The 24,044-nt window shown below is 37.1% G+C and overlaps 2 non-coding genes and 1 pseudogene across 2 annotated transcripts; 2 read left to right on the top strand and 1 right to left on the bottom strand.

The window, feature by feature from the left end:
- Window positions 1-34: 34 nt before the first annotated feature.
- LOC150084865 (5S ribosomal RNA) lies at window positions 35-155 on the bottom strand (annotated as a pseudogene).
- Window positions 156-16,756: 16,601 nt separating this feature from the next.
- LOC150084866 (U4 spliceosomal RNA) lies at window positions 16,757-16,899 on the top strand. The gene has a single exon (XR_016547140.1). It is a non-coding gene; the product is annotated as a U4 spliceosomal RNA (small nuclear RNA).
- A 4,871-nt stretch (window positions 16,900-21,770) lies between these two features.
- On the top strand, window positions 21,771-21,843 carry TRNAR-ACG (transfer RNA arginine (anticodon ACG)). Its single transcript has one exon. It is a non-coding gene; the product is annotated as a tRNA-Arg (tRNA).
- Window positions 21,844-24,044: the final 2,201 nt, after the last annotated feature.

A 24,044-nucleotide genomic window follows, 5' to 3' on the forward strand; every position in this document is an offset into this window, starting at 1 on the left:
CGATTGGGAAAAAAAATAAATAAATAAAAATTTTAGCCAACCGCAACCCGGTGTTCCCAGGCGGTCACCCTCCTAAGTACTAACCGAGCCTAACACTGTTTAACTGCGGTGATCAAGACGAGAACCGATGTATTCAGCCTAGGTTGATCGTTGGCTATTAGAATATCTCCTAATGGCCTTATTTATGGCTGATATAACTGCAATGAAATTTCAAATATCGTAATTTGTTTTAGAGTTTAATTAATCGAAATTCTATGATTTAATGTGTATATGTTTTGTAACAGACATCACATAATGTCCAATATATGTCTGATTAAACTTGAACGAAAAAAATATTTTTCAAGTTTTCGACGAATCACGTCACCCTCCTTTATAATGCGGTTCGTATAATGTTCGATTCTGCTTACAATCGGTATATATTGGTAAAAAAAATAAAAATATATTATTATTATTATTATTATTATTATTATTATTATTATTATTATTATTATTATTATTATTATTAGTCATATGCTGCACCAGCCAAAAAATAAAAATAAATAAATTTTTAAAAAATTCCGAGTTACCCTGAGAGAGATAGAATGGTATATTATTATTATTATTAGCCATTATGCTGCACCAGCCAAAAAAAAAAAAAAAAATTCTGAATTACCCTGAGAGAAAGAGAGTCAGAATTAGAAGGGAATCACCAAGAAAGAGAAGAATAATGATATCCAGCTCAAGATCCTGGGTGTGCCAATCCTATACTTACCAGATGTGAGCCCCTGGGTAGAAGGGAATCAAGAAAGTGAAGAATGATGATATCCAGCTCAGAATTCTGGGTGTGCTAAGCTCATACTTACCAGATGTGATCCCTCTGGGGCAAGGAAAAAAGTCAACGGCAATAGAAGACTGTAACGGTGGTATTGTAAATAAATAATTTCTTTGAGGAATTAATTTATCGAAATATGTATGTATTAAATATATACAGTATATATATTTTTTTTTTCTGCTACTTTTAAAGGTAAGCTAAGCTTAAACCTCGTCATAAGGAAACAAAATAGTTAAGTAAGAAAATGATATTCCGCATTCATTATTTTTTCTGTTCAAATAAATATAATAAATAACTGAATAAAAATATACAGGGGGTTTCCCGGTATCCGAGTCCCCGCAGTTACGAGGATTTGAAAATTAAATCTTTTATTTCCTTCAGAAAATTGACCAAGCACTTGAATATTTTTTGTGAGAACGATCTTCTTCATGGTCGTGATACAAATGTTAAGCGCGAAGTTAAAGACATAACTAAATGCTACGACACAATTTTATCTGAAAAAATACGAAAAAAAAAAAAAAAACACGAACTGTGAATTCATTCTTTATTCGTACAACTGAAAAATAGTGCAATTTCAATAAACTTTACTTAACCTTACATTATGCAACATATAATAAAATAATTTTTCTCATTTTTCAGTTCCTTCATCCATTTTTACTATGTACAAGTACATAATAAACTTTACTAATCGGTGTAGAAACAACATATCTACTCAGCCTTCATAACGAGTTGCCAATGTATTGCACCATCTCGAATAAGTAATGCTTCACTTGCAATATTATTATTAGCTATATGATGCTGTTGTTGTTGTTGTTTGGTTTTTAGGAGCATTAGCAACTAAGGCCATATTGCTCCGAGAATATGCGGTGGTCATTCCCTGACCTTTCCGCATCCTCCGTATTTGGTGGTGACGGGCTCGAACCCCGGTCTAATCAACAAGCGTGTGCTACGCACTGCTGCTCCTTCCCACCTGGCTACGGATGCGCCCTCTATATGATGCAAGGAAGCCTGAGGCTTATGCTGCACCAGCCAAAAAAAAAAAAAATTCCCGAGTTACCCTGAGAGAGAGAGAGAGAGAGTATCAAAAGTAGAAGGGAATCACCAAGAAAGAGAAAAATGATGATAGCCCGCTTAGGACCCTGGGTGTGCCAAGCCCATACTCACCAGATGTGAGTCCCTGGGGAATACCAAGATACCTATCCACCCACCGATGAAAAGCCAACTAGCTTTGAAACGGTGCCGTCTGGGTGGTGGCGCCCACAGAGAATAAGTAACAATAGTCTTCTCTATTAGTGAAGCGTTACTTATTCGAGGTAGTGCAATACATGGACAACTTGTTGTGAAGGATGAGCATAATATGAGATACAGATGAAATGATGATTTTCACACTATTATCATAGTTTTTCTTTAAGATTTGTCTATGGTGTATCTACACCGATATTATATAGATATAGAATCTTTAACTCTTAAAATATTATTTATGCCTAATTGCATTTATTTAAATAATAAACACTACGAAAATTGGTCCCCTTTTAAGTGGAACTTTCTGGAATCAATTAACCTCGGATAACGAGGATCCCCTGTATAAACAATAATAATAATCAGAAGAAATAACTACATAAAAAACAAAGAACCTACATGTGTTTTCCTCTTCACATAGGTAACTTCCAGCTAATCTTTGAATTTTCCCGGGCTTTTAGCCTCAACTGCTCGCGGAGTTGAGTTTTTTACAGTAATTAACAATTCTGGCAAAAACAAACAAAACAACTTCCTACAATCCAATATAAATCAATCTCTCTCCTCGTGATTTGAATTTTTGTTCTGGAACTATTTATATATAACAATGAAAATTTCACCATCATTAATTTTACTATCCCCTGAGAGGGGATAGTAAAATTAATAGAATTAATAGATCTCACTCAATCTTCAGTAAAGTGCTTAGTTACCCAGCTCCATAGTCCACATATTCAAAGCCTTCCCTCATGTGGATGCCCTTTTGCAAATCCCACCATTCGGATTGCCCTTCTTTGGACTCTTTCAAAACGTTTGATGCCTTTTTTTAGATACTCTCTCCAAACATGGACACAGTGTTCCATGTGTGGTCTTATAGTTGCCTTAAGTGGGATTATGAACTCCCTATCTTTACAAGGAAATGTTCGATAAATCATCGACAGGACACCATCGGTCCCTTCTTGCCACCTGTCGATACTACTCGGAGAACTTCATGTCCGATGGTATCGTAACTCTCAAATCCCTTTCTTCCTCTGTTTTTAATTAAACCCCACCAAGTGTATATCCTGAGATTAGTATTGCACAAATGTCAGACCTTGCATTTTGTTGCATTAAAAGAGAGCTGCTACTTTTCTGGCCATTCTTGAAGCTTTTCCTGGTCATCCAGAAGGACTTCTTGGTCATCATCATCATCATCAGCCATTTTCAATCCACTGCAGGATGAAGGCCTCTCCAGCAACTTTCCAGTTCCTTCTGTTTTGAGCACTGGCCATCCATTTACTACTCAAAAACTCATGAATTTCATCTATCCATCTCCGCCTTTGTCTTCGAGGTTTTCTTCTAGCTCCTCTTGGATACCATTCTGTTATTTTCTTAGTCCATCTGTCATCATGTCTTCGAGCTATGTGTCCTGCCCAAGACCATTTTAGTTCTTTAGTTTTGATAAGAATGTCCTTTACTTGAGTTTGCTGCCTAATCCATGTGTTTCTCTTCTTATCTAACAGTCTGATTCCCAATATAATTCGTTCCATTCTTCGCTGTGTAGTTCTTAGCTTCTCTTCCATTCTTTTGGTGAGTGCCCAAGTTTCACTTCCATAAGTCATGGTGGGGAGTATACATTGGTTCATTATTTTACGTTTCAGACAAACTGGGATATTGCTCTTCAGTATGTGATTATATTTACTGAATGCTATCCATCCAAAATTTATTCTTCTCTTCACTTCCAGCCATTTATCATTATTACAGCTAATAACTTGTCCCAGATAAGTATATGACTCCACCTTTTCAATTACTGCTCCTTCAATCATTATTTCCCTTTCCGTGGCATACTTGTTCATCATTACTTTTGTTTTAGCCATATTCATCTTTAGTCCAAAATCCCTACTAACTGTGCATAACTGATTAAGATTTTCCTCTAATTCTTTGGGATCGTGGCTTATGACCACAATGTCATCTGCAAATCGTAAATGGTTTAGGTACTCTCCGTTCACATTGACTCCTTTCTGCGACCAGTCTAATCTTCTGAAAGCTTCCTCAAGGGCAGCAGTAAACAGCTTCGGAGATATTGTGTCTCCTTGTCGAACTCCTTTCTCGATTTTAAATTTGCTACTGTCTTTGTATAGTCTAATAAAGGATGTAGCACTCTCATATATTTTCTTCAAAATCATAATATATGGAGTATCTATGCCTTGTCTTTCCAGTGCCCGAAACATTGCCTTATGCTGTATGGAGTCAAATGCCTTTTCATAATCCACAAATGCCAGGCATAATGGTGTTTTATATTCATTTGCTTTCTCCATTAGCTGTGATATTACGTGAAGGTGATCCATAGTTGAGAATCCTGTCCTAAAGCCAGCTTGCTCTTTCGGTTGATTCTCATCAAGTATTCTTTCTAATCTGTTAGTAATGACCCTTGTGAATAACTTGTAGATGTGGGATAACAAGCTAATTGGTCTATAATTTCCAATTTCTGATTTATCTCCTTTCTTATGCAGCAAAACTATGATTGCATTATTCCACTGCTTAGGCGTCACACCTTTTCTAATGCACTTTGTGAAGAGCCTTGCCAGTTTTTGTGTTATGTCTCTTCCTCCCAATTTTAACAACTCTACAGTAACTTCATCTTCCCCCGTGGCTTTCCGATTCTTCATTTTCTTCAATGCATGTTCTACCTCATCAGGAAGAATATCGGGTGTGTCGTATGTGTTGCTACTTTGCATCCATGTTCCCCACTGCTGGTATCATTCCCTCGCTCCTTGTATAATTCTCTATAGTAGTCTTCTGCTATTTGAATTATGCCTTCTCTGCTGTTTATAAGTACACCATCGCTATTCTTCAGTTTCAGTATCATTTGTCTTTCTGTATTACTGCTCATGGCTGCTGATTTAAATCCTTTGTTTTCCCTTAATGCTTGTTCTACTTTTCTTGTGTTAAATCTTCTTATGTCCTCTCTAAGTCTCTTTCTAATGGCTTTGCATAACTCAGTATACACAATTTTCTCCCTGTCGGTGTTTTTCTTGCTCTTCATTTGTCGTCTTTGGTTCATCATGACAAGTGTTTCATGACTAATTTTTTCTTCTTTGGATTTCTTTTTCCCTATAGGTTTCTTGGGCTTTATCACTTTCAGAAAGTTGTAATATTCCTGGTCGATATCTTGGTCCTGAGCAGTCTGCAGAAGCTCAAACTTGTTCTTAAGTTCCAGTACATACTGCTTTTTCTCCTCCTCTGTTATTTCAAAGACCTTTGTATTATTTACTCGAGTCAGTTTTTTCCTTTCCTTTCCTACATCTATATCAAGTGTACATCTTACCATTCTGTGATCACTTCCAACATTTACCTTATTCAGGACGGTAACATCATTCACAATATATCTTCTGTTAGTGAGGATGAAGTCGATTTCATTAGTTGTTAATCCATTTGGACTCTTCCATGTCCACTTTCTGTTCACCCTCTTCTTGAAAAATGTGTTCATTACTGACAGTCCTTGAGATTCTGCAAATTCCACAAGTCTTTCACCTCTTTTATTTCTTTCACCAATTCCAAAATTTCCTATAGTTCCTCTTTCTGCGCTGTTTTGCCTTTTCCAACCTTAGCATTGAAGTTGTGGGGGGTGGGGGGGATAATATTTTTTCTTTTTTTTATTATTTTTATTTATTTCTTGAATAATAATAAATCACGTTAACTTCCAGACCCACCTCTTTTAACTTTGTATTTCTCAATTAAATTTCCCCCTTAATTTACCACCCTCCACGTTAACACCTGACTTGTATACTGCACAGAAGATCACAGATTCTGGGGGAATAATAGTTCGTGTATGTCTCCTCTGGACTGGCTGAGTATTCAGAATGACTCAATACTACACATGATAAACATATACAAACTTGTTTATTTCACAGTATATACATTAAAGAATTGTATCATACAACATCAATTGGTATAATGTTAATAACTAGCATTATATGTGTGTTAAGATGTAAAATTAATAGCAAATGATATAATATGTCTCTTCGTGTCTTTCTACTTTTTCTCCTTCTGGTTTAGGTTACATCTCATAACATTATTTTTACTTTCTAACAGTTAAACTTCCCAACTGGAATTACCTCAGTGGGCTTAACACCTCTATGGATATTGTCCTAGATTTATAAATCCCCGCTATAATCTTTCATTAATTTATCCCTTCCAAAATAATTCAATCTTAATATCTTGTAACGTTTCAAGTACATAGAACACCTTTACTTCTTAACTTAGAACATACCAGTCTCAAGTACATGTATCTAAATCTTCCTTGCTTTAATTTATCCTTGAGATGAAGTACATACATCTATGAACCCTTTTCTTCCTTTTATACTAATCAATACCAAATCTACTATCAACTAAATAACCATTTTTCTAAAGTCCTTCTCTTCAAATCTACTATCAACTAAATAAACATTTTCCTAAAGTCCTTCTCTTCAAATCTAGCTTAAAATTATTATCTCGTACTTACATATTAACTTAGGGAATCACTCTTTACACTACCTTTTCTCAGTTCAGGGGCGACTCATCATCCACAGCATAGGGCATCATCAGGCTCCAACTGGAATTTTTCATCGGCAAAGTACTGCTGTTCATCTACAGGGATTCTCCTACGTTCAGGAACTCGCTCTTCTTTCCATACGGCTATTAAATAAGTTGCTCCGGCCTGCTCTTTGGGCGTCTGATCAGTTCGAGGAAACGGGGAAGCATAATAGAATTATCAGGACTCTTCTTACTACTTTATTAAGAAGCCTGGCTATGTAGCTCTTCCTTATCTTGCTATATCGAGGCTTTTCGATCCTTTTTTCTCAGCTCCAGCATAGGTGTTTCCATCTTTCAACGGTTATCTCCTTCCTATTCCAACAACTCTTAAACAGCAACTCCCACAACTCATTACTCTGTCCGCTACCTTCTGGCGATTCTCCCGGCACTTCTCGGGATTTCTTTCCAGCCGCACATCACTCAGGCATCTCCACGGGAACTCTCTAAACTTCCACCCTGCCAAAACTCACAACTCTCCTCAAAAAACTCCGTAACCCCTTTTCCTGTCTTGCATCTCCTTTTTGTTTCAGCCGCTCATTCTATTTTGATCCAATCGTCGTTCGGTCTCCATCATCTCATTATTCTCATTCGCTCTCTCCCACTTCTTCCGTTTTTCTTGGCCCTTCCCTCTCCTGGGGTAACTTCCTGTTTACAAAATTTCCAGCAACTTCGATGAACTACAGGGCGTCTAGAAATTTCTAGATATTTCCTTGTGATCATTCCCGATTCACTTACCGCCATTAGTCCACTCTTTTTTTTTTTCTACCGCTCCTTGAAATTAATAAGTGCTCAAGGAGTCGGTCTGTTTCATGTATGGGCTAGCTATTTCTACATAGTGTATATCGCATCCAGGGTTTTCTTCACCCTCTTAGTTCTTAAAATCTTCCTCTCCACAAGGGGGAGTCGGTTCCCTTGTTCTTTCCTTCCAAAGAGCTGCTCACTTTCTGTTTATGCGACCATGAACTGGCCTTGCAGTGCTCCCTTTGTACTAGTGTTCCAGTGCTCCCATTGTCTTGTGTACCGTCCTGCTACTCCCCGTTGTTACGTTAATCCTCCCCTGCTTGACTGTATGGACATAGCGATCGCAATCTAAGCAGAAAATCATCCTATGTAAATAATATTATTTAATATATACATATTTTTTCTTGTTATGTTATAATATTTATAACATAACATTCGCTAGGATAAGTGTAAGAATTTTGTTCTTACAAAGTCCCCCATAATAATAGTGTAGTGGGTTTTCTGCTCATCTAGAAGACTCTCAATTTCAGTGTACATTTCTTCAACCTCTTCATCATCATGGCTCGATGTTGGTGCATAAATCATTATAATCTTTAGCTTGTACCTCTTAGAAATCTTGAATATTAGTCTTGACACCCTTGGTGATGTACTTTTGAATTCCAAAATGTTGTTTTTAAAATCTTTATGGACCAGAAACCCAACTCCACCTTCACTCCTTTCACTGTTTCCATTGGTGTACAGCAGATTTCCACTTGATAAACTTATAAGTGATTCATTTCTTCTTCTTGTTTCAGCCAAACCGATGATATTCCAATTCACATTTTCTAATTATTTTTCCAGCTCTAATATCCTGTCTTCACCGATGAGTGATCGTACGTTATAACAGGCCAAGTTCAATTTCCGTGCATGGCAGCCTGGTCGTACCCAGAGATTCTTAGCACCCTCTGCTTCCACTCTGATCCTCTCGCTGCCGTAAGAGGGAGAGTGAAAGCTGCTGGGGACTGAGGGCCATTTGTATTGTTGTGCTCTCATTGCTGGAGGGTTTGGTCTTTTCCTCTTCACGCTGACCAGGCGTCTTGAAGAGAACCACTCTACACGTTCGTTGCCACCTAAGTGACGTAACAGGGCTTACCATCGAGAAGGCGTGCATGAGTGGATTTTAGGGAGGCAGGCCAACCGGACTTCTCCTAAATCTTCTGTAATAGAGAGATATTGGATCCATCAGTGTTTTAGGCTGAGTGTCTGATAACACACAGGATACCTGTTCCCCTCTGGTGCTGATCATTAACTACTTTCCCAATTTTCACAGTATCTATCTATTTTGACATAACAAAACCTCTGTCCTTTTGTGGATGTCATTTTACGTTTCTGTAATATAAGAATAAACTAATTGAAGATTTCAGTTAAATCATGTAGTACGTGCTTTGATACATAGTATTGATCGAGAAGACTATAAGAAATCCTTAATCCTGCAGTTTTTTTTTTTTTACTTCAGAGAAATCGCTCATGAAGTGACGTTCTTGACCTTTTAAGGTAGAAGTCAGTGTCTAGCTATTCATTATAGCACTGCCATGCTTTCCTCAGTTTTTATTTAATTAAACATTATTCGTCCATTTTTCTTGCTGGTATAATAATATCATCTGCGTGTGCTCAATATGCATTAATAAATTTCGTTAAAGACAGCATTATCTCTCTATACATTAAAAACGTTTTCCTCCTAGTGATATTTATTCCAGCCAATGGGAGAGGAGCGCGGGGAATTTACGTCACTTATTTGAGCCAATGGGAGAAGAGGGCGGGGAAATTACGTCATTACAAATGCGCAGGTTAGGTCATTTTATGATTAGATTTCGATTAGTGCGTTATAATGTTGGTATAATTTATTATGATACAAATTTTATGACATTCACAAAGAGTGTGATGTCAAAATAGATAGATACTGTGAAGATTGGGAAAGCAGTTAATGATCAGCACCAAGAAGTCCCCCATCTGGATGACCAGGAAAAGCTTCAAGAATGGGCAGAAATTTTTTTTAACATTATACAAAGTAATTCAAAGTATTTTATTATTATCTGCGGGCTCCAGGGTTTCCCCTATCCGCCGCTGAAGAGTAACTGTACATTATTTACAATTTGTGGTTTTACAAAACATCTTGATCCACCAACTTCACAGGAATGATTACAAACATATTATATAACCTTAACACTTGCAACTAAGTTATTACAATTTGTTGAAGGCACCAATTTCTGTATTAACCTTCACAACTTATACAACTATACAGATAGTTAGGACCTACCAGTTGGGTTACAATGAGGTCCGGTATATCTTACAATTTATACAATTTATGATTTACAATTTATACAATGTAAGATTTACAATTTATACAATTTTAGATTTACAATTTATGTACCTTTTTTTTTACAAGCCGAAGTCCCAGGACACCGTCCACCCAACAGTGATCCTGGCACATCGACTGATATATTCTGAATGCTATTATTGCCTTCCGGCAATAAATACAAATACATTTCCTCATCAGAGGTCTTGTAACAATACGATTAATACCAAGGAGGCAACTATATACAGTGGTAGTACACTTATTACATTACATATTTATTCTCAGCCGGCAAGTCCTTTCCTTCTGCGGAAAGCCTTGTCTGCAAAGTTAGCCAGTGCCTCATAATTTTCTTTACATTCTAAAAACTTGGTGAAGTTATTTACATCGTAAACTTCGGTCAATGCCTGAAGTTCAAATCGAATGTCTACATAATATCGACATTCTAAGATTATATGTTGGACTGTCTCCTCTGAGCCACATTTACAGAGAGGAGACGCAGCCAAACCCAGAGTAAATAACTTTGAGTTTAAGCTACCATGCCCGGATAAAAGGAAAGTTAGGTGAAGACCCGGGTTAAACCAGGGCCAATGTTTTTTGTCAAATTCGGAAACTTGAGGTATAAAAAGGGTAGTAATTCTTCCAGTGTTGGCATTAGTCCATTCGTTTTGCCATTCCTGGAGGAACTGGTTTCTTAATCTAGTGTTGTCTTCTTTCACTGGCACGTCTAGGTTTACAGAAAACTGGTTGAACTGTGCCGCAATACCCTTCCTTCTACAATACTGAAAGTAATTGTACAGCACTTCGTATTTAATTGGTAGTTTGCCGTTGATTACCTGTAATGCCGACGTTGAAATTGTGCGACAAGCTCTTGAAGTTGCAAGCAGGAAGAAGCGCTGGGCTTGAGTCAAGATTTTTTCCACCATGACTCTGCGTATACTGGGGCCCCAAGCGCCCGCAGCATAACAGACAATAGGAATAAATATACATTTGTAGTACAGCTTGAGAGTAGAGGGTTTCAGACCCCAAGAACCTTTGGTAATTCTGATTATTTTGCCTGTCAAAGTCTTGATTTTGCTTAGTACGTATTTAGCATGGGTAATGAATTGAAGTTTGTTATCTAACATAATTCCTAGGTATTTGTACGAGTTAACTAATTTTATTGATTGTTCTTTAATCTTAATACATGGAGGTCTATTTGGGTCTAATTTTCCTTTGAGAAGAATTTGTTTTGTTTTGGGAACAGAAATAGTTAATTTATGTGTACTACACCACTCATCTAGGTCTGATAGGACTTCATTGGCACGGATTTCAAGTTGTAGTCTGGAGTTTCCAGAAACAAGGATAATTAAATCGTCTGCGTAAGCCATCTTAGTAGTGCAATTATGTTCGGTAGCCAGCCACCCATCAAGGACCACATTCCAGCATACTGGTCCGAGAACTGATCCCTGAGGGCAACCGCGAGTCACAGGTCTCGCAACAGAGCAGGATCCACTGGAGACCACAAGTGAGCGATTCTGGAAATAATCCGTGATGAGACGGTAAATAGGCACGGAGACCCCGGCCTCTCGGAACCTCTCCAGGACACTTTGCCACCAAACAGTGTCAAAGGCCCCTTTGAAGTCCACAAGGAGGCCGAGGACATACTTTTCATTGGAGGCTGAGACGTTATTAATAACTAGGTTAATGGCATCCACTGTAGACATCCCAGCAGTGAAGCCAAACTGATATTTGTAGTTTAGATTTCTTTCTCTATAGTGCTTTTGGAATCTCGCTACAATCAACTTCTCTAGTATTTTTCCGAAGACCGGAAGTAGAGCAATTGGGCGGTATGAATTTGCCAGATTTGCTGTTTTGTTGGGATTCTTAATGAGTAATTTAAGATTTGCTTTTTTCCAAGGAGAGGGGAAGGATCCATATTGTAGGCAGGCATTAAAGAGGTTCATCATCAGTTGGGGACAGGTGCTCCAGATTCTTTTTATTATGGTAACTTCTAATAGGTCCAGTCCAGGGCATTTTCCATCACGCAAAGTCTCAACAGCAAGGCCTACTTCGTTTCTGTCAAAATCATCTTCGTGGCTTTGGCCTATGTAGGAAAGATGTTCTAAACGAATGCCTGTTTGTACCGGACTTTCTGGTACAGTTTCATCCTGCATAATCAATTCATCCAAAATTGTTTCCATAGTCTCGGCCCATGTCAGGGTTTCGGAGTTATCAGGTCTAAGTACAGAGGAGAATATTTCCCCCGGATGAATTTTGTCTAGAGTCAGCTTGTAAATCAAGCCCCAGGGCTCCTGGTCCATAGTTTGTTTAACTAAGCGTTCCCAAGCGGAGCGTTTTTCTTTGTAAATATTGTTGAAATATGTCCTTCTCGCGTTTTTGTATATTTCATTCAATCGGTTTATCTCGTCTTCAGGTCTACCATCTCTCCTAGCTCTCTGAACATCTCGTCTTGCGCTCTTTGTATGATTCCTTAGAGTAGAAAGGTTCTGGGACCACCAAGGAACCGAATTTTGCCTTCTCTGTTTCTTCTTAATCGTCTCGTCGCATATTTCGGTGATGATTGCCATCAATTCTTTTAGATGCTGGTCCAAAGTAAGGTCTGTCAGATTTGTCAGTTTTTCCTCCGTAAATTTTTCCTTAAGTAGTTTTTCAAAAGGATTCCAATTGATTTGTCGAGTTTTGTATCTGGGGAAGTCATGAGTTCCCCTCAAAGCTGCTGCGTTTTCATTAGATATTATGTCAAAGGTTATTACATTGTGGTCGCTTACCGACCAAGAGGAGTGAACAGTCCAGTTTTCTATGCATCTCCCGAATGTTGCATTCGACAGAGTGACATCTATGTAAGACTGACCAGAAGGGGATGAATAAGTGGGCAAATGCCCAGGGGTGTTCCAGACAATCAATCCGTTAGTTATTATTAATTCTTCCAGTAATTCACCTTTATTATTCGTTATGGGGCTGTTCCACATGGTGGAAGAAGCATTTGCGTCGGTCATTATAACTATCTTTTTGCCTGATAACCTAGTTAAAGCTGTCTCAAGGAAGTTTAGATAAGGCTCAATTTGTTGAGAATGCTGTGAGCACTGCATGTAGATTGAGATGAAGAATATTTGTCCAAAACTGCCTTCCAAGCATGCACATGCCGCATGCTCGGAGCAGAGACCATTTACCCTCGTGACCGTGATCCGCTTGTCCGCTATAACGAGAGCTGCCCACACCCTTGACACAGCATTTGCACCCTGTCCTGTAACAGATACATTAGATTGAACCACCCTACAGCCGTTTGGTAATCCTTTAACTTTGCCTTTGTAGGAGTATAATTCCTGAAGTCCTAGAATGTCAATTTTGTGATCCGTAATTAATTTGGAGATATCACTCATTGCAGATGCAGAACGCTGGCAGTTTAACTGTAATATTTTTAATCTCTCACCATGCTGTACATTTTTTATCTTACTGAATGTAATTTGTGCGAGATTTGGTAACCTCCTGAGCTCTCAAGAACTCGGGACACTTCGAGTCACGATATGAGTGATCTGATTTCCTCTTTTTTATTTTGCAGTTTGGGCATGTAACGGGTGATTCAGGAGTGGGACACGATTGCGACTGGTGACCTTGCAGTCCACAATGCCCACATGTGTAGTCCTGCTGTCTACAATATCTAGCCGAATGCCCATAGGCCAGACACTTAAAACAACGTGAAGCGATAATAAAATCCTTCACGTTGTGAACCGACCAGCCCAGGTAGACGCGAGCATTTTTTAATATTATTCGCCTGATATAGGCAGGAACTTCAATTATCCAGTGTTTGTTGTTTTTGTTTTTAGCGTTAATCTTAAATCTCACCTTAACCCCCTTTTTGAAATCTTCCTCACTAACATTGTGCTCGCACAGGTTTTTGACATGCAGATCCTCCAAGAACTCTTGGTCTGACGTATCTTTTTGTACGTCATAGATTATCACAGTCGGGTTTAGTTTTCGGGGCGAGTCTACAATTAATTTGTGTTCCCCAAATTTCGGGCAGTTCTTTAATTTAGTAATGTCTTCGTCAGTGGCAGTTTCAATTGCAACGCCTTTTTCTCTAACTTTTGTGATAGATTTTATTTTAATCCGTTTAAGTTCGGATTTAAAATTCGTTGCAATCACCTGTTTAACTTCTTCACTCGTTTTTAATTCACACTTTTCACTAGCTTTAATCAACACTACATGCTTTGACCGAGTTCCCGAGGGAATCAGTTCAGCAGCAGTCTTTATGCCTGGACTCGCTGCAGCCACCTTAGCATAAGTGGCCACAGGGGTGGACGTAGGCAAAACTCTTAAGTCTAAATTTGTTTTTAACCTCTCATTGTCGATGGTGAGATCAATCACCAATCGTTCCATACTGTTCCAGATTTTACCAGCTTCCACCACCATGAGGGGGGTAACGGTGGATCCTGACTTAAAAATATCTAGAAAATTATTTTTCAGAACACTTAAGTAATCTAAATTACCCGGGTTATTTACCGACTGAGAGTCAGCTGCACATTCAGGTGATCCCAGTTGGGGTAATTCCTTCCCTAGCATTTCTATAAATTCGTCTATAGGTTCTTTCAACCCAGTATTTAAAAAGTCTGGAGCTAATATTAGATCTCCAGGCATGTCCGATAAGGAATAATCATTAGACATCATTACACTGGTTAACGGTTTTCCTGTGACTAAAACTAAACCACACCTGGAAGAAACACCTGACTTTAATTTAGTTCAGTAAGCCTTGAGATTTCGTTCACACCAGGAGCAGTCCACAAGAAGAATTAGGATTAAGCGATTTCTGGCCGCGCTGTATAGCAGTCACAGTCTTTGTCCTTGCAATCAGTCCAGCAAGGTAAGATCAGTTGGAGTAAGGCTACTTGGCCCACATGCAGAATGGCATGTTAATCCGGACGTGGTTCGTTTTACAGTAGGAATGTACTACAATTGTCTTTCCCATACTGTTTCAAATTCCTTATTTATGTGAAGGCAGTGAAGAAGCTTCAGGCAAGGATTAACCTGCAGGGGTCACTTCCAAGCCTTCTTGCGAGGCTCGCGACCTTGACGACGTACCTTGAACAGTCTGACTATGGGAATATAGTCATTTATTAACATAATTTTCGAAAGCAATTATTAAAGAATTTACCTGTTGTATCTGTCCTAGAGGATGGAGATTAACACTGTATGAAGTGTACATTGCGTCCTCACGATAGGCAAACTTTCAACACCGTTGGCGATTTAGATCCGACAAGAAAACTATGTTGAACACAGAGCACAGTAAAATGCGACCGCACTGAACATTTCGAACCTCACTCTCTTAACATTATACAATACAAAACTATACAAATATTTACAAAATACTTAAATATTTACAATCATACCTGTACTAGATCGGGACGATGGGTCCATTCATCGGCTGATATTAATATACAAAGAACGATACAATGGAGCATCAATTATGCCGAGTGAAGAGAGAGAAGCACGTGCTTCACTGTATAATACATGACCCCTCTCGGCATCATTTGATGTTTCATTGTAACGTTAAGGTGAAGGAACCCGATATAGTTTGCATATTTGTAAATATTTTAGTCCTACTCTTTCGGATGCAATAATATTACCCGGAGGGGCTGACATCAGGTGAATATGGGCTTGGCACACCCAGGGTCCTGAGCTGGATATCATCATTCTTCTCTTTCTTGGTGATTCCTTTCTATTTCTGACTGTTTATTTATTATTTTTTTTCCCTCATGCATAATGGACACCGAAGCAAAAGGTCTTTTCCTAAGTGACCTATGTAAACGCGGGTAAAACATTAATGATCTAATTTTAAAAGTAGCAAGAGCTTCTTCAAGTAAATCAAAGTAACTTATCTGCGTTCATTGACAGGAGTTACAAAGAAGCTTTTTCTATTCGATTAGTAAAACAGTCACTATTTTCGTAGTCATTCTCATGTCAAGATGATGATCTATTCCAGTTGTTTTCAATCGGGGTTTCGTGGCACCCTCGGGTGCCACAAGAACATTCCAGGGGTGCCACGTAATTTGGATTTAAGTTGCTGGATTTTTTTAAAAAATATATATATTTATTTCATTATAAAAAGGCGCATCCTTATGATTTTAAATTTAAAAAATCTATTATATTTTTTATCTATTATAAAAGATAATAGTTTTATTACGTACAGTATTTAATATTGTATGTAATGAAACCGTTGCACACAGTCGTGTCAAAGGTTAACGTAATATTCAATATTACGTTACCTTTTGTGTCTCTTGTTGTTGAGTAGGGCTCAACATGAGAGAAACATGTGCCCCAGGACATGTTTTTTATATAAATATATATAATTTGCATTTTGAATTTTAAGTTTTATTTATAATGATATTATTATAATTACTATCATATAACATATTTTTTAAATATTAGATATATATACGGAGAGAGAAAATTGCATCTATCAGGCAGAAAATTGAGTGGGGGTGCCACAAAATAAAATAAATTACTTAAGGGTGCCGTTATTAAAAAAAAAAGGTCGAAAACCATTGATCTAATCATTAAAAATTGACTAAATTATATTTTTACGCCATTTAGTGTATATGGCGTATCCATTGCGTTGTCCCAACTACATAAAAAGCCCGTTTAACCCTCAATTTCGACATTTTCTTAACCCAAATATGGAGACAAGTCCCACGAGACATATTCCAATTTTTCAGATCCGTCTGTACAACTACTATTTTAATTTTTACAACCATATTAAATATCCAAAGGATTGGATATGCTGCAGAAACAAAACTGTATTAATTAATATTTTACGTCAAGATAATGAATAATGTACAATCAATCTATAACATAAACAAAATTTTCGAAAATACACTTTAATGGGATATTTCTAATAAAAATATTTATACACAAAACATTATACAAGTATCTATAAAACAATCTTGTAAATATAATTATACTTGTAAATAGCTTACAAAATACTACAATACTTTTAAACTATTCTATAAAACTCTAAATATTCTAAACGCACCAATTAATTTTCTCGATAAATGTCATTGAAGAAAATACGTGAAGATAGTCACGTCAGCTTTGCGCAGAGGCAATGTTGTAGCCAATGAAGTGATTACTGAGGCGCGACTATTGCTGTTTGAAAACTTTTACCAATACCCCGCCAGGGCGACGTGAAATACCGTCGGCTTAGGCAATTTTTGCGAGCCTTGTCACGAGGCTGTACTTTCAAATAACGTTAGAATCTCCATGGCAACTGCCCAAGTTTACCAATGCCCTGATGGCGCGTGAAGTGATGTCATCGATTTGAGGTTAGATTCTCCATGGCAACAAGCAGCCTTAGTTCCTTGACCACTTCTAAGTGACGTCATCCTCTTTGATTTAGTCACTTTTTGTAAGCTAGGTAGATGTAGAGCTGTTTTAGTTTTTCCCACTACAGTATATTTCCAACAAAAACTGGTTGCAATAGTGGCACAACTCAAAAATTCAGAGAAAATTTGTCTTTTAAAATTAGTTTGTTTAGAATTGAAGAAATTATGTGATTCATACCCAGTAATACTCAAGGCTGTGGCTTGATCAACATTCCCTTATGGTTAACCAAATACTCGAAAATGTAACCTTCCCCCCCCCCCCTTTTTTTTTTTTGAGTTGTGCCACTATTGCATCAACAAACACTCAAAATTTGTGATTTGAGTCTCCTAAAGATGGAAGGTAATTAGGATGAAGAACAAAAAAAAAAACATTAAACAAGAGCTTTATTTGTATTCATAAACTCAGGAACATGTATGAACTAAATTGTGGTAAAGCATAAATAAGAACAAGAAGTTAGTACGTAACTATTGGTTTAAAATAAATAAATGCACAAGGCATTGTGCATTTATTTATGAAAGAGCAAATGATGCCTACAACAACTACTTTGTAGTTTATTAAGAGTTATCTATGGTGTATCTAAACACCGATATTATATAGATACCAAACTCTTAAAGTATTATGCCTTGTGCATTTATTTATTTTAAATATTGACATCTACACCTCTTGGCATCTCTCATATTGTGTGATTAACTTCACAACTGGGTCGTCATGACTGCAATACCAGGGTACCTGCCCACCCACTGATGATCGGCCAATAGCCGTGAAACAGTGCTGTCTCGGGGAGCCTGATATTCACGGAGTTTCCGAGAATAGGTAACAACAGTCTTCTCTACTGGGGAAGCGTTGCCTATTCGAGGAGTTTATGAGTTTTTGAGTGGTGTGAGTTGAAGGAGTTAGTCCCTTTCATTCTTCTACACTGTTTCGTTTCTTCTTCTACTCTTGCTATAACTTTCTCTCTACTTTTTGCTTTTCTAAGTCTAATAGGGACAAGTGGATATTCGAGTAGATATTCACATACATACATCAATAGCCGTGAAACAGTGCTGTCTGGGTGGTGGTACTCAACTGAGAATAAGTTAACAATAGTCTTCTCTATTAGTGAAGCGTTACTTATTCGAAGTAGTGCAATATCATGGCAACTCGTCGTGAAGGCAGAGCACAATATGAGAAACAGCAAATGATGCCTACAACAACTACTTTGTAGTTTATTAAGAGTTATCTATGGTGTATCTAAACACCGATATTATATGTAATTATTGGTGTATAAACAAGCAAAATTTAGTCATTCTTAGAAAATTTTATTCTTTTCGTAAATTTACTTTTAGACTGTTATAAAAACCGGCATGAAATCTGGGAATTGTGTTACTGTTCAACAAACGGTGGAGCTCACTGTGCTTCTTTTTCTGAATGGAACTCTTTTATAGGCTTTTTTTTTTTTTTTTTTGAATTCGAAATCTCCAAAGGTTTTCTTGTTTTACTAGCTTTAACATTAACTGATTTATAATCATCCTGATTGTATGTTGTTTTATAAAATAAAGAGTCTAAATACATCTTTTCTGCTTTAAAGATAGCATTGTCATTGAATTTCATTTCGTAAGTATTTTCATTAAATGTTGTATAAGTGCTTCGGGAGAAATCTTTCAGGTTGTAAAAATTGCAATGACTCGTCTCTGTCAGTTTGAAAATGTTTCCTGTCTTTCTAGCATCTAGCTAATGTAACATATTGTGATGGGACGAATACAGGACCAGACTTTAGCGATCTTTTAATATTTTTCTATAATAACGAGTTACAACAAGAAATTTGCATTGTGTTACACTCCAATACTGGCACAACTCAAAAAGGATCACTATTGCACACAGACCGCGCTCCATTCAGTTCCAAAGTTGGGCACACTGAAGAAGTGTCACTGTTGACGCTTCTCAATGCAGTAAAAACTCAGATGGCATAACGACACTTGTGTCACCGCGCAAGATAATATTATTATTATTATTATTAGCTATATGGTGCAAGAAAGCCTGAGGCTTATGCTGCACCAGCCAAAAAAAAATTCCCGAGTTACCCTAAGAGAGAGAGAGAGACAAAAGTAGAAGGGAATCACCAAGAAAGAGAAGAATGATGATATCCAGCTCAGGACCCTGGGTGTGCCAAGCCCATACTCACCACATATGAGCCCCTGGGGGTATATTGATCTCACTTTGTACTGTTATTGCATAAACGTAGAGTCCACTATCCCAACCTCATCAGTTGTATTAACTCAAAAATTAAGAATTTTGAGTTGTGCCACTATTGCAGCCAGTGAACGATATATATGTATATATACAGTAGAACCTGGATAAGTTTTCCAAGGGACCGGAGGTTTAGAACTTCTTAAAAGGGAAAATTACCTAACGGTAATATTAGTGCACAAATGAAAATGAAAAGATACACATAAGTTAAAGATGATTTTTGAGTACTATTTCAGAATTTATAGAAATTTTGCTCTTTCTAATTGCTTAACATTCTGTTCATTAAACTTATTTAACCCCAGGGGCTCACATCTGGTGAGTATGAGCTTGGCACATACCCAGGGTCCTGAGCCTTGAATGATATCATCATTCTTCTCTTCCTTGGTGATTCCCTTCTACTTCTCTCTCTTAGGGTAAGTTAATTTTTTTTTTTTTTAGATGATGCAGCAATATTACAAGCAAGCCTCAGGCTCCCTTGCACCTATGTCTAATGATGATAATAGTTACCAAGTTGGAAGGATTCAACATACCTTAAAAGGTCACAATTACAATAAGACGAGCAATAATCCACTAAACACTTCAGGAAAAAAAAAAAAAAAAAAAAAAAAAAACAGTAAATGCTTCGCGTGATCTACGTATCCAAATATGGATATCGATGAAAACAATTGCAATATGTCACTTCCATTATATCAAAATTTTTATACTGAAAAGGTTTTAAGACTGAAAGCATCAGATTATGGAAAATTGAGCATCATTTTAGTTCGCAGTAAATCACCGAAGTAGGTGGCATCGTTTTTGTGATATCTCATATTGCGAATGCCTTCACAACGAGTTGCCTGATATTGAACTACTTCGAATGAGCAACTCTTCGACACTGGATTCTAGAATAGGCAACTCTTCGCCAGTGGGTTCTAGGCGGATACTACCACTAAGGGGTATTTTTTTTTTTTTTTTTGTTATCTTAGTTAATTATTTTTATTCTTTTCTTTCTCTTCCTTTCGGTTTTTCCCCCCCCCCCCTCTGGAATGGGCCCAGAGAAGGTTTTTTTTTTTTTTTTTTTTTTGCGTTGTCTCATACTCTGAGATTATAGGTGTCCCATCTACTGGAACTGGCCCACTTCCCGTGGTGTGGACGAGTACCCAGAATCACTTACTTCGGTGATTTACTACGAACTAAAATGATGCTATGCCCTAACGAACTTGCTCGATTACCAAAATGTTTATATTTTTTAATATTAAAAATAAATAGTGTGTATATTAAAAAAATGTATTATTGGAAAATGTCATTATAATAACACACAGTGTATTCTTTATCAAGAACTTTTTATGCGGGAAAACTTTTTACCAATGATTTCCGTTACCAGTCATCGCTGGATTTTTAGCAACTTACAATCGATAAAAAATATCGTTTTTGTAAGTGTTACAAGACATTTAACAGCATACGATTTGTATACAGTAAACCCTTGCTAATCCGATTACGGTTAATCCCAATAGAAATATGAAAAATTCTGTTCACAGTTGAGTACTTTGAAAGACACACGGGATTTAGGAAGGCAGATAAGTCGCTCTGGCCACTAGGGGCGGGCCGTCCCGATGGTGAAAGGTGTACACTGCACACGGGCGTCAACGTTCAAGAGGCACCTGAAATTTGCATACACATGAAGAAAATTTTAAATGGGACGACAAATTTCAATGGCACCCGGGCGCCACATACCCTAGGAACGCCCCTGCACTGACAAACATTACATTGTGTTGTTGACTTCGAGTCATTTGCGTACTTCTTCATAAGTATATATGTACATAAATTAATATATTTTACATAATTATGAGTTCTAAAGAATTGAAAAGTGGAATAAAAAGAAAACACGTTACTTTAACTATTATTAACAAGCTCAAATTGATAAAACAACTTATGTTCCTGGAAAATAAAAAAAAAATGCTAATTGGCCAACATACGCAACAGACAAAAAAAACACAAAAGACTCTAATAAAGGTATTTGCTTTAAAATTCGATGGACAGTGATAAAAGCAGTGTATCAAATGGATAAACATTAAAAAAAAACAAAAGAGGTGTTGCTGGAAAAAGTTGTATTTAAGTGGTATTCACAGCAATGATCAAAATGTATAAAAAGACAATACATTTTTTTTATAGTTTTTAAATAAAGGCTTCACGGTGATATTTATTTTCATCAGCACTAAATATATATCATTAAATTTTCCATTTATTTGTGTTCTAAGTTTTTTGTCTGAGGCTTATGCTGCACCAACAAAAAAAAAAAAAAATCAGAATTACCCTGAAAGAGAACAAGAGTCAGAAGTAGAAGGGAATCACCAAGAAAGAGAAGAATGATGATGTCCAGCTCAGGACCCTGAGTGTGCCAAGCCAGGTGTGAGCCCTTGGGGTTAATGATAGTAACCTCAAGAAAACGACTCAGTTATTCACATGTAAATCAAGAATATTAAGAGAGAGAGAGAGAGAGAGATTTCACCATAAGGGCCAGTGGCGCAACGGATAACGCGCCTGACTACGGATCAGGAGATTCCAGGTTCGAATCCTGGCTGGCTCGAGTTGGGATTTTTTTTTCTTTTTAAGCCTCAATGTAACTGAGTGGCGAAGATTAGCGTATAAAATAACTCACGTACGAGCTGACCCTTGTTAAAATTCACGTGATCACGAAGTACGTTTAATGATAATATTCCTGTAATAATAATAATAAATGTAATATTTAGATAATATCATAAAACCTTATAATAAGTTAAAGGAGTAAAAAAAAGTGATTTCAATGTTATAAAGATTATCATAGAAATCTGTAAAATCGCTTTTAAAAATTTAGTTCATAAAAATTTTAATAACAATAGTCTTCTCTATTAGTGAAGCGTTACTTATTCGAGGTAGCGCAATATCATGGCAGAGCACAATATGAGAAAGAGCAAATGATGCCTACAACAACTACTTTGTAGTTTTTTAAGAGCTGTCTATGGTGTATCTACACACCGATATTATATAGATATTAAACTCTTAATGTATTATGCCTTGTGCATTTAGTTATTTTAAAAAAAATTTAAGAACACAAACGAAAAGGTTGAGATAATATTCAACTACCAATTATGGTCATAACTGGCATAACTTGGTTATGCTAATGTGATCAATGATATCACATCTCCAGAAGGTTTATACCTAGTTGGCTAATCTCGTCTTTTAAATAAAGGATAGATTAACTTTTAGCCATTCAATTTTTTTGAAAGTAGTGCAATACCAGTGCAACTCGTTATGAAATTAAGTGGTTCCCCATCTTTTGTCACTCAAGTCACGCTTTAATCAAAAGACGAATATTAACGGCACACTGAAATAGTGATTGCCATCGAACTCAATGGAATTTTTCCTAATCTCGCGGCCCATTTGAAAAGGGTTACGGCACACCAATATGCCGAGGCGCACAGTTGGGAACCACTTCGACTCATCATTACCTTTTGGCCATTGAATTTTTTTAAAGTAGTGCAATACCAGCGCAGCTCGTTATGAAGGCAAAGTTCTGGTCTCTTGTCCATACTTTGTACAAGAAAACTTTTTATTTTATATAAAGTATATAAGGATATCCTTATATATATATATATATATATAATAAAGGTTTTCTTGTACAAAGTATAAACAAGAGACCAGAAGCTCAACCTGAGCTAAGAGAAAAAATAAATAAATATAAAAGAAAATAAAGGAGAGAGAACTGGAAAAATAGTACAAGTTAAGATGCATACGATGTGTAGCAGTAAACTTCCCTGACTGGTGCAATAAAAAACCCCCAAAGTGGAGGAGCTTAAAAACGGTTTTATTAAAAGTAATCATCATCTGATTGAATGCATTCTCAATCACTTAAAAAAAAAAAAAAAAGAGTCCTTGGGGGCTTTGATTTCATTGTTTTTGTCTAGGGCGCCAGTTGCTGGATGCTAATCTAGAGTCACCCATATATATATAATATAAGATTAAGATACTCCAATACCAACAGTACTGCACAATCAGTCGTTATAAACTCCTGTATACACCGCAAAAAAAAAACTGTCTTAAAAATGCAAGCCATTCCTGGTTATTGAAAACTGATTCTTATCTACGCTTATGGTTCATGAGTGAAGCAAAACAAAGCAGTTTTCAACTTATCTTACTTCGATATTTATTTTAACCTTCAATCTTTACTAATTACTTCGGTAAGCCTTTCAATTTTATTCTTTAACTCATATTTTCTCTTTTTTTTTAATTTTTCATAACTATAATACTAATCTAAAATACACTCTTGTTAATCATAGCTTCATTTTCTACAGCAATGGTAATTTGCATCTGGTAGTGCAAATAAAGTGATAAAGTAGTAGCAGTTATGGGACGGGGTAAAGATATCATGGGGTTTCAAAAAGGCATGTCTTGTCGGTCGCTTACGGTCCACTGTGGTTAAAGTGTACACAGAATGGATGTGGACATGTGTTTTTGTAAGGGGCGGCTCCTAGAGATGTGTCAGAAATGTGAGTAGTGTAGGTTTATGTATATTATGTATGGGTTATGTTGTTATGTTATGGCCACTTGGCTACCCAGAAGCATCAGTCACCTGGAGAGATGATTCTGGGTACTCGTACACACCACGGAAAGGTGGGCCAGTCCCAATGGAGCTCGTGCTGTCTCAATTCGAGACTCTGACCCACCTGATGTTGCCAAAAGGTTGGCCACTACGTTCTGCTACGTTCTCGTCCCTCATGATGGCAGGCGGGATTCGGTAACGTGCGCCTC

Source organism: Mastigoproctus giganteus, chromosome 6 (assembly GCF_048544385.1).
Source record: "Mastigoproctus giganteus isolate SK-2022 chromosome 6, ASM4854438v1, whole genome shotgun sequence".
NCBI classification, from domain to species: Eukaryota; Metazoa; Arthropoda; class Arachnida; order Uropygi; family Thelyphonidae; genus Mastigoproctus; species Mastigoproctus giganteus.